Below are 10,978 nucleotides of genomic sequence, written 5' to 3'. Positions count from 1 at the left end.
GAGCAGATCAGAGAGCCCAATCTTCGAAGATTGATATGATACGTAATAAAAAAATGTTCTCTGATCACTAAATATGATAAATTTCTCGTTACCATTAATGTTACTCTCGAAGATCACTACAAAGAATATGGCTTTTTGCATCGATTTTTTATACGTGGCAAAAGAATTGGATGCAAATAAAGAGTAATTGCTTCCAAATTATGGATGGATGCACATTAACAGCGTGAGATTTCTAAAACCGCGCAGATGTTTTTGCTCGACCCTCGCTCAACAGGGCGCTCGAGCGAACTTAGACATAATTGAATGCTCAACCCTTGCTCGACATTGAGTTCGAGCTAAATCAGGCAGATTGGAACGCTTGACGTTCGCTGACATGAGCTTGAGCAAACTCAGGCAGAATGTGCTGCTCGACCCTCGCTTGACACTGAGTTCAAGCCAATGTTCTAGATTACTTAAAATTTAGGATTTTGAAGTGCCTCCTTTGATTAGAACTATAAATAGAACAACTTAACTTCTATTCTAGGGGTGGAGAATTAGAGCAAAAACTCTAAGGGCCTCCCAGAACTTTTTAGAGAAACCTCTAGGATCTCCCTCACTTGGTTGATTCTCTCTTGGATAAACACTTCTCCACCACACCATACTCAAAATAAACTCTTACATGAGTCCATTGAAGTGGACATATTTGTTGATCGGAAGAGTACGGAGCTGCTGTTGATGCAGAGATCTAGAGGTTCTCGTGGGAAGCTATAGAAAAGTCTGAGTTTTGACACTATATGCGTGTAGAGATTGAGTGGGTCACTTGTGGTGTTGCAAGCCAAGTTTAGCTACTACAAAGGTTTTGTGAGTGTCTCGAAATTAGTTGTAACAAACTAAAATTTCTATAGTAGATTTGAGGTAGTGTCTTACACCCGGAGTGGTTTTAGATTTTGAAGATGTTCTTCAAATGAGTTTCCACTCGGTGATCAAAATCATGTGTTGATTATTTATGTTATTTGATTCATCTACTGACTGCGTGTTTGACCATTTTTCAAAAGGCCATAAAAATTGGTTTACACCTATTCACCCCCTCTAGATTTAGTGTTGTGTAGAACCACTACTTTTTCAATTGGTATCAGAACGGGTTCACTCCGCTAGGATTTAGTCCCTGAGTGTGATCCTGCTGTAGTGGTTTAAAATGGATAAGTCTCAATCACTCACATCTCCACCATTTTTTGATGGAAACAACTATGCGTATTTGAAAGTTCAAATGAGAGCTTTCCTGAAATTTGTGGATGAACGAGCGTGGGTTTCTGTAACAAAGGGATGGAAACAACCGGTTGCAATCATTGAGAGAGTTCAAACCCTCAAGAGTGTGAAAAATTACTCTAGTTAAAAGTCAACGAGTGTAGTTGGAATAACAAAGGCTTGAATGCGATGTTCATGGCCGTGTCCCAGGAGGAGTTCAAGAGAATCTCCATGTGTGAAAATTGCAAAGAGGCATGTGACATTCTTGAGGTTACCCATGAAGGTACCACGGCAGTAAAGAATTCTAAACTTTAAATGCTGACCACCAACTTTGAAGAACTTAGGATGAAGGATGATGAAAAATTTGATGGCTTTTATGGCAAACTGAATTATATTGTCAATTCTAGTTTTAATTTAGGAGATAGAATTCCTGAGAATAGAATTGTGAGAAAAGTGCTTAGATCTCTTCCTGAGTATTTTGTGAGAATATGATGCTCCTCTACATTTGATATGTATTCTTGGTTTGAAAATTGACTTCTCTAGTGTTTGTTAAAGTCATGTGAGTGTTGTGTGTTTCAAAACTGGGCAAAAATGCATTTCTGCTAGTCTCACTCAACTCTCTGCTCAACACCGCTCGAGCGACAACTGCTCGATATGCCGCTCAAGGGTTTAAGTTCGCTCGAGCGAAGGCCTGTTATAAAAGCCCCCAGCGTCTCTCGAGCAGTTCACCATTTCTTTTCTTTCTTTTTCCCGTGCGTTTCTTCTCCCTTACTCAAAACTGTTTGGTTTCCACTTGTGTTTTCTTCTGAAATCACCTCCAAATCAAGATAAAGCCCTTTCTCTTTTGTTTTTCGTGAATTGGTGAATTTATTTTGGGTGAATTTCTTTTGTTTTACATATGGGTTTCGGTTTGGGTTTCTTTGAGTGAATTTCTGGAAAATATTCCATTCTTTTGGTTTATTGAAACTCCTTTGGAGTGATGGTTATTTGTTTGGTTGTATTTAGGAGGCTCTTGAAACTCCCAAGGGTTTTGCCCGAGTTTCTCAATTGAATGCACTCCAAGTATTTGGTAAAATGCCTCAATGATTTTTTTCCCTTTTTCATCATGCATTGGCATAGAGCATTGTTTTCATACCTATTTCATGTCTATCCTAGTGTTGGGACATCAATTGACTTGAGATTGTATTGTGTTTGAATGTGGTTTATTTTAGTAGGGGCATGGGTCTTGCATTGCTTTTAAAAACCCCAACCTTGACTTAGTTGGATAGCAAAATGGTTTTGTGTCTTTTTCATTAGCGTGGTTGGTTGGCATAGTTGCTTTAGCATGGTCAGCATGTTTGGCATGATTGTTTTTAGCATAGTTAGTCATGGTTAGTTGGCATGCATATGGGTCTTTTTGGACTAGGCATGTATCATTGGTTTGAAAAATGGAGACTGAGACATAGGTTTTGGTATGGTATGCTTGGTATTCACCTTTGGGCTTCAATGGATCTTGCATTGGCATTGGCATGGGCATGCACCGTATCTTACATAGTTGGTTAGCATTGTTGTGTTAGTATGGTTGGCATAATTCGTTTAACATGTTCACCACATGCTTGTTGAAATGCTCGTATAGACATCAAGCACTTTAGTCATGGTTAGTTGGCATGGTTGGCATGAAGGTCAAGATTTGGATTTTATCATCATCATGCATTTGACATATTAGACATGCATTCATTAGGTCTTCACATTACCTTAGCCTTGTCAACGTCATTGACTTTGTCTACAATCAAAACTATGTCTCGACGTATTCGTCCTCGCCACAACCCCCCTGCACCCACTCAAGCCCATTTCTATAATGCACGGATACAGGAGTTGTATTCTCAAAACTTCTTTCATCGTACTCCTATAGTCGAGCTTGAAGTCTCTCTAGGTGAGCTTCCCGAGACCATCATTCCTCGCATCTTTGAGTCTCACCAGTGGTAGGCTTTGACCACTGGTCATCCCACTCTTTCTGTGGAGTTCGTTCTGGAGTTTTACTCCAACATTCATGCCATATCTGATAATGGCTCGTTTGAGGTTAGTCTCCGGAACATTCTCTTCCGGGTGACTTCGGGCATGATAGCAGATCTGCTAAATACCCCTCGTGTGTCCCATTGTATCCCTATACATGGACATCTCCTCCCAATCCACAAGTCATTGCTGGATGTCTTTGTGGTCGGTCAAGTAATTGGGAAGTGACGACCCCTCTTTTGACTGCTTGTTTTACACCTGACTACCTCATTCTCAATAGGATTGTTCTTGCTAATCTAGATCCTACTGGTCATCATAGTGATGTGGGTCTTGACTGCACCACTCTTCTATATGCCTTGATCAATGGTGTCTCCATTGATTTAGGAAGTCTTCTGTGTTGGGTTATTCTTGAGTCTTTTCGGTCCTCCAAAACACGGACTGGTTTGCCATTAGCTTGTCTAATCACCCGATTAGCCCTCTTCCAGTAAGTAGTTTTTCTTTCCTAGAAGCTTAAAATTGCACTTAAGGCTCCTATTGGTTGTAGGACTGTACAGCTTAGTCGTGCTCACACCACCCTGCATCCTCTCCTTGTTGAGCATCCTCCCGCTCCCTCCTCTCAGCCTTCGAGCTCTCGGCCATCCAGCTCTCAACCTTCGAGCTCTCGGCCATCCAGTTCTCAGCTGTCTAGTTTGGCACCATTCACTTTGGCACCCGGTTCGATCGAGCCCAGCTTTCAGCAGGTTCTTGAGTATCTAGCCCGCCTTGATGCTCGGTTCAATACTATAGATGCTACAGTTCATAGCCTAGATGTTAAAGTTGATAACTTGCAGCAGTTTGTAACCCAACGTTTCAACGACATCGAAGCGCAATTTAATGAGGATGATGAGGATGGTGGCACTCCTGCAGATGGTGATGATTGAGACCCTTTGCCAATTGTAACAAAAAGGGAGAGTAGTACAGTACTAATTTAGGGGGAGCTTAGTACTAATTTAGGGGGAGTGTTGTTGTTAGTAACACATTTTTTTTTTGGGAACAACAGCTTTTGGTTTTATCTTTTGGGTTTCAGTATTTCATGTTAGCTGCTATTGTATGACTGATTGTTTTTGAACATTTTTGATTAATTGCTTTATTGGACAGCATGCATGCTATTTTTCTTAATATACTTCTCCTACTTTAGGCATAGCATGAATATTTATCTTAATGTGGCCCTCAAAATTTAACTGTTATGATACCCAAAAGGAGAAATGTTAAGCAGCATAATTCGTGACCTGTTCTTGCATTTCCAATCAAATTATCTCCTCTACATTTTGTTTGTATGTTTTTAGTTTGATAAATTTATATCCTAACAATTGCGTCCAAGACACTAGTTTTTTATAAGGACCAGTTAGGTGGAAAAATTTTAAAGGGTTGACATCATGTTGAGTTAGGTAACTCAACATGTGCTTGTTACTACAAGAGAAGTTTGTCAATTTAGACTGTCAAATGGTGGAAATCATGTTGAGTTATTTGAGGACATGGATTTGTTCTTTTTGGCTTTTAAAAAACTCTATGAGATTGGATGGGCCAAACTGCTGCTTATGTAGTGACCTCTTTTGCTTACTGCCTTGTAATTGACAAGAAATAAGTCAGCTGTAGATGGGAATTCCAAAAGGTCAATGACCTTTTCTTCACAGAGTCTCCTACCAATCCATTCCTGATATGTGTTGACATCAAGCATGTTTCGGAACTTTGCCACCAGAAAGGGGCATTGGTCTGCATGGATGGCACCTTTGCAACACCTTGTTCTACATTCTGCTATGTATGTGTAAGTTGACTTATCCTGACAACTTAGCAACGTTTTTTTTATAGTTACTGGCGGCATATTTAGTTAAAAAAAAATGTAAAAAAGTGGGCTGTCTATAAATATGAAGCTAAGCACAAGATTTTTTCTTATTACAGGTTCATGATGTGCCAAAACATTTACATGATACATTCCTTGAATATCACGACTCTTTCATTAAAGAGTCTTACTTTTTTCAGTTATAAAGGTAGCTATTTTTCAAACCTTGTCCCACAGCTTCTAAGTCTAGGAATTTTTCAATTGACCCATGAATACTATCAGTTTTTTCTTTACTATAGTACTTTGAAACTGCTCATTTGGATGAATGAATGACTATTCTGTTAAACCAATTTGTCTCAGTTGCCACTTGGACTTTCTTGATGTGCTTAATCTGTAGAACAAATAGTGAAACTTAGCACAGTCATTTGGATCATCTCATTAAATTATGTTTTCAGTTTCTAAACATATATATGTACTCCCTTTGCATTGGATCAGGTTTACATTTCCAATGTTGCATTTAGTTTAACAAAGCTAGTTTAATATATGTTACATGAAGTATGAATTCCAAACTCTTTGTACTAATGAAAGAATTCAAATTGATAAGATGGCATGATGAAGAAACTCAATGGCACTTATTAATTATTATAAGAACCATCTATTATCTTAGTAATGTTTACAGGGTGCTATTAATACCTCAATTTGTTTCGGTATTTTGAATTCCAAATTCCTGGGCTGTTATGCTGTTGGAAGTGTTGGAAGTAAAGAAAAGGCACCTTACTATTTTTACGAGTAATTTTTCTGTTCTCTAGTCCTTTATTTGGTGGCTGCCATCTAGATTTATTGATTTATTCCAAATCTAGATTTTTAATGGTGAAAGTGATCTTGATTTTACCTTCTTCAGTATGCATGCTGAAGATGTGGCTGCTTATATGTGCATATTAGTTGGTGCCCTGAAAGAAGCATGGGGAAAAGTTGATGGTAAAGATTTCTTAAATACTCAACTTAGTTTGGTGGAACTAAGGATGATAGAGAGATGCTGAAAGTGGTTTCAATTTGCTTGAAGAAATGTGACCCACACCTGCTTCCCCAACATTTCCTTGGAAGTTAAAGCTTACCATCCACTAATTCAGTACATGGCAAGTGTTTAAATGTTTTGGTTAGAATTTGATGGGATGGAATTTAGTTATTTATGTAATAACACTTGACTGGAAATGGGCAACTGGCTAAGTATCTAGGTGGTTGTTGCCCATCACATGTAACATGTTATAATATATATATATATATATATATATATATATAAATTAATATACATGTAGAGTTTGACTTGGCTGAATGAAAGAGCAAAACATCTAAACATGTGTCAGCAATTTGTAGATATTTGTTAATAATAGTTGGATTTGTCTTGATGATTTTTATGCTCTCATGATTCAATGGAATGCTTGCAGTTTATATTTTTATCATGACTATACTTAGAAAATACAAGAAATGCAGTGTACAAGGTGATCTAGTGGCTGCAGAATGGGGTTAATTAAAAAATTTTCACATTAAATTTAGTTGTTATTTCTATGGTGCTTTGGTTTTTTTTTTTTTTCGTTGGACATGGAGTTATTGTGTATGCAAATGTCCATTTGCATCCAAATTTTATTTTTACATCGAGTTATTATGGATGCAAATAGACAAACATGATAAACTATTTGCACCAATTGCATCCAAATAAAGTTATTTTGTATCGAGTTATTATAGATGCGAATGGACATATATGATAGACTGTTTAAACCAATTGCATCCAAATAAAGTTATTTTGCATTGAGTTATGGATGTAAATGTCCATTCACATCCAAACACATCAGTGGTTGGGATGACTAATTCCAACCAATTTTGAGTTTTTTACAACAAATAAAAATCGATGCAAAATGTAAGGTATTAGCAACCATTTCATCAGATGGACGCTGAAACTAAAAAATAACCAAATAATTGCATTCAACTGTCAACGATCAAAAATCGATGCAAAAAGATATTTACATCGATTTTTTATTTTATTTTTACAACTAAAACTTGCTATGCAAATGACCATAATTTTTGTAGTGAGATATGCTGACTTCCTTCTAGGGGTGAGCAGCAGGGCCCCGTTACCCGCTGCCCTGCTCGTTCGCCCCTCCCCTGCATAGGGCGGGGCGGGGTATCCGCACCGTCAGGGCCGGGGCGGGGCCCCCGGCTCGTATGGTGTAACCCAGCGAAGGCGGGGGACGGGAATGGACCCCCCCGGTCCGTTTTTCTCTCACCCCGCCCCGTATGTGATATATATAACATATAATATATATTATATATATTAATAAGTTTAAGTTATACTTAAATGAAACGGCGTCGTTTTGTAGTTGACAAAACGGCGTCGTTTCATCTTAGGGGTAAGGGTTTATTAATAACCCACTAAATGAAATGGTGCCATTTTGTGGTGGACAAAACGGCGCTGTTCCATTTAGTGGGTTAAGCTGTTAACCCTAACACCACCCCCCCCCCCCCCCGGCGTCCGAAACCCCCAGGCCCCAACCTTCTCCCGAGTCCCGACTCCCCTCCCCTCCGAAACCCCCAATCCCCTCCCCTCTGAAACCCCCTAAGTCCCCACACGCAGTGCCGCACGCCGTCCCTCCTCCCTCTCCCTAGTCGACGCACGCCGGACGCACGGTATGTATAATTTTCTCCTCCTCTTTTGATTTTCTCCGTTAATTTATATATATATATATATATATATATATATTTTTGAGTTTTGATCGAAAATTGGAGGAAGGATGGGGTTGAATCGGAGATGGAGGATAGGATTTGTGAATTGTGTGCTGTGGATTCGTTGTTTGTGACATTGTGTGATTGTTTCGGATTTCAAGCATTTTGGATGTTTCGGATTGCCCATTTTTGTTGTAAATTTCATTGAAACCCTAACTCCTAAATTGACAAGTATTGGGGAGATTTGACTAGAATGAATATTTTCTTATATGTGGCTATTATTCTTGATCCCCGTCTGAAAGTTTCAGGCTTGTTATATGGGTTGTGACTTGTTTACGATCAGGTATGGACTGAAATTATTGGTGAATTGGCCCAAGATACCTTAAAAAAATTGAATGACGAGTTTATGACAATTAAGGGTGGTACTACATCGAAAACACATACGCCGACCCCAACGCCTTCTACAGACACCGTGACCGGGCCTCCTACAAAGAAGCGTAGAATGCCGTGGACTAAGACCCTTGCACAGAATCCTACACTAGTCCATCAATCTACGGAGGTCGTTTCTGAGTTAGACAACTATTTGTTAGCGGATATGGTCCAAGATGATGATGATCATTTCGATATATTAGGATGGTGGAAGAATGCTTCAAAGAAATATCCCATCATTTCTGAGATTGCCCGCTGTATTTTGGCCATCCCTATTAGCACCGTTGCCTCAGAGTCAGCCTTTAGTACTGGAGGTCGTATATTGGATCATTTCCGTAGTTCATTGTCTCCTACAACTGTAGAGGCATTGATATGTACACAGAGGTGGACGATAGGAAAGGATATGCATGTTCCGGATATTTTAGATTTTAAGGATACCGATGAGGGTGGTGATCAGTCTGGATTTGGACCACCTGGTAATTGTTTTTTATTTTATTATTTTAATTTATTTATATTTATTTCCATTTCATCGTTATTAATTTTAATATTAATTTTTGTAGTAACACATGAGACGTCTAGCACCTCTACAACATAAAAATGTGCTCAAGCCCGGGCCGCCCCAACTGTCACACCCCTTGACTCAAAGACAAGCCACAGCTGACAAGCCTCTTTAGAATGATCAATTTTTAATTATTTGTTCAAATTTTGTATTCAATAATTTGTAATATTGATACAATGTCCATTGGATATTTTTATGTTTGTAATTTTGTAATTGTTTAACCTTTCAATTTTGTAATAGTTTAGTTATTATTATTAGTTTATTATGTATTAGACTCTTAGATATAACACTTTTTTTTTTTCCTTTAATCTGGGTTTTAATTTTTTTTTTCCTTGTTACTTATAATTTTATAGGCTGAAAAATGAAAATAGCCTACAAGCTTTTTTTGAACAAAAAATACATACTTGTGGGTCATTTTGGCCCATTGCTAAGGTTTCTGGACCCAAAATGGCCCATAAATTTTGGGCCCAGAAATTGTTCCTGGACCCAAGGCCCAGAAAATACTTCTGGGCCCAAGGGGGGTGCAGGGGGCGGACGGATTGCCCCCCTACCCCGTCATGCAGGATGGGGTACCTCGCCCCCGCACAATGGGGGCGAGGGACGGGGGAGATTTTCTCCATCCGACCCATGCGGGAGCGGGGGGGTCTACCCCGCACCGTATGGTGCGGTAGCACCTCTACTTCCTTCGTAATTAATAAGAAAATTCTACTCAATGCTCGTGCAATATCCTTAACAGTATTTTTGACGTGACATCATATAGTTAAGCCAATTGCATACAAGACTTTACTCATCAACGGCCGTATATATATATATATAAATAGATATAAATTATATAAGCACTAATATCGGTCTAGCTAGCTAGCTAGCTAACGTGTAAAAAAGTGAATGATTAATTCAACACTGATCATGGAAAATGCATGTTTTTATTAATGTCGGGTGGTTCCTATAAAAGCCAAAATTTGACCGAATTTCAGTTGTCATGAGTGATCAAATATATGTTTGTCTTTCCAGGTTTAGCTGGTTTGACTCTTCATTTGGTACTGTTAATAGTAATGCGTATTATCATTAGTTGAGACTTTTTCATTCTAGAAGCCGCAATATTATATTGATAATATTAAAATTACAAGAACTTTAATTACTTGCCGAAAAACTTAAAAATATGGGGATATTAAATATAGCTGAATGGACTCTTCCATATAAACAGTAGTCGTCACGGAATCTAGATGCGAGGACTCTGATCTCATGCATGTCTCTTTTAATGGTTCTCAAACATGCATCATTTCTGCTGCAAACCATGCATCCTTATGGTTTCTACACATGCAATCCATGATAACCATCGAATGCGGATTCCGGAATGTATTATTATTTCCTTTGAATAAACGAGTACTACTGATCACTATTGTTAAAGATTTTTGAACCAAATGGGATCTGATCAATAACTATGGACTGATGGATGCAGTACGACTTCACGAGCTAGCAATCGATTCTGGCTGCACTTGGAGTAGGGGATAACATATATAAATATGTATGTGAGCAATAATACTCATTCGTATCAATGGTTTCTGTGTGTCCATGGCTAGTTTCCATGCTTTCATTAGAAAACTGAAAAATCATGGTCAAGAGTTGGAAAAAGTCAAATGCCCGAATGCATGCACTACCACATGCGCGCAGCCACCAACCCCATTGGAGGCCAGACCACTTCCAGTCCTTTGTGATCAGAAAATAAGACGATATCGATTACTTTTAGTTTTTAGTCGAATACGTCAAAATCAAGCAAATGATGAAACTACTAAGTGGTTTGCCTCAACCCCCGCCGTCCATTTAGTATGGCATTGAAAATTATAAAGAATTCTGTAAAAAGGGCTTCAGCGTACTGGTTGGCTCCTGGAACCGGGGAAGAGTAATAATCCTCCCACTGATCTGAGAGATATTTAATATGCTGCTGTAAAGAGCAAACAGAATTTGATTCTCTGTTGTGCTAGCTAGGCTGTAGTGCACGAGCAACGTTGGATGTGCGATCTTTATTGCTTAGTTTAATAAAATGCAACAGGCTAGGCTGCTAGAACGTGCAACGTCGTATTTTGATAGTGACTGATCCGGTGGAAAGAGAGATAGAATCTCTATGATATATTTTGAATCCCAACGGTTAATTAAGATCTTCTGAAAGATCTTTCCAAAAGTCTAGGACCTATTCGATCTTTTTGTCTGCAGACTCTCATGGCTGCCATGCACGTATA

This window comes from Carya illinoinensis, chromosome 1 (assembly GCF_018687715.1).
Source record: "Carya illinoinensis cultivar Pawnee chromosome 1, C.illinoinensisPawnee_v1, whole genome shotgun sequence".
Taxonomy (NCBI): Eukaryota; Viridiplantae; Streptophyta; class Magnoliopsida; order Fagales; family Juglandaceae; genus Carya; species Carya illinoinensis.
The sequence above is the reverse complement of the archived record's forward strand: the minus strand, read 5'-3'. Positions refer to the sequence as shown.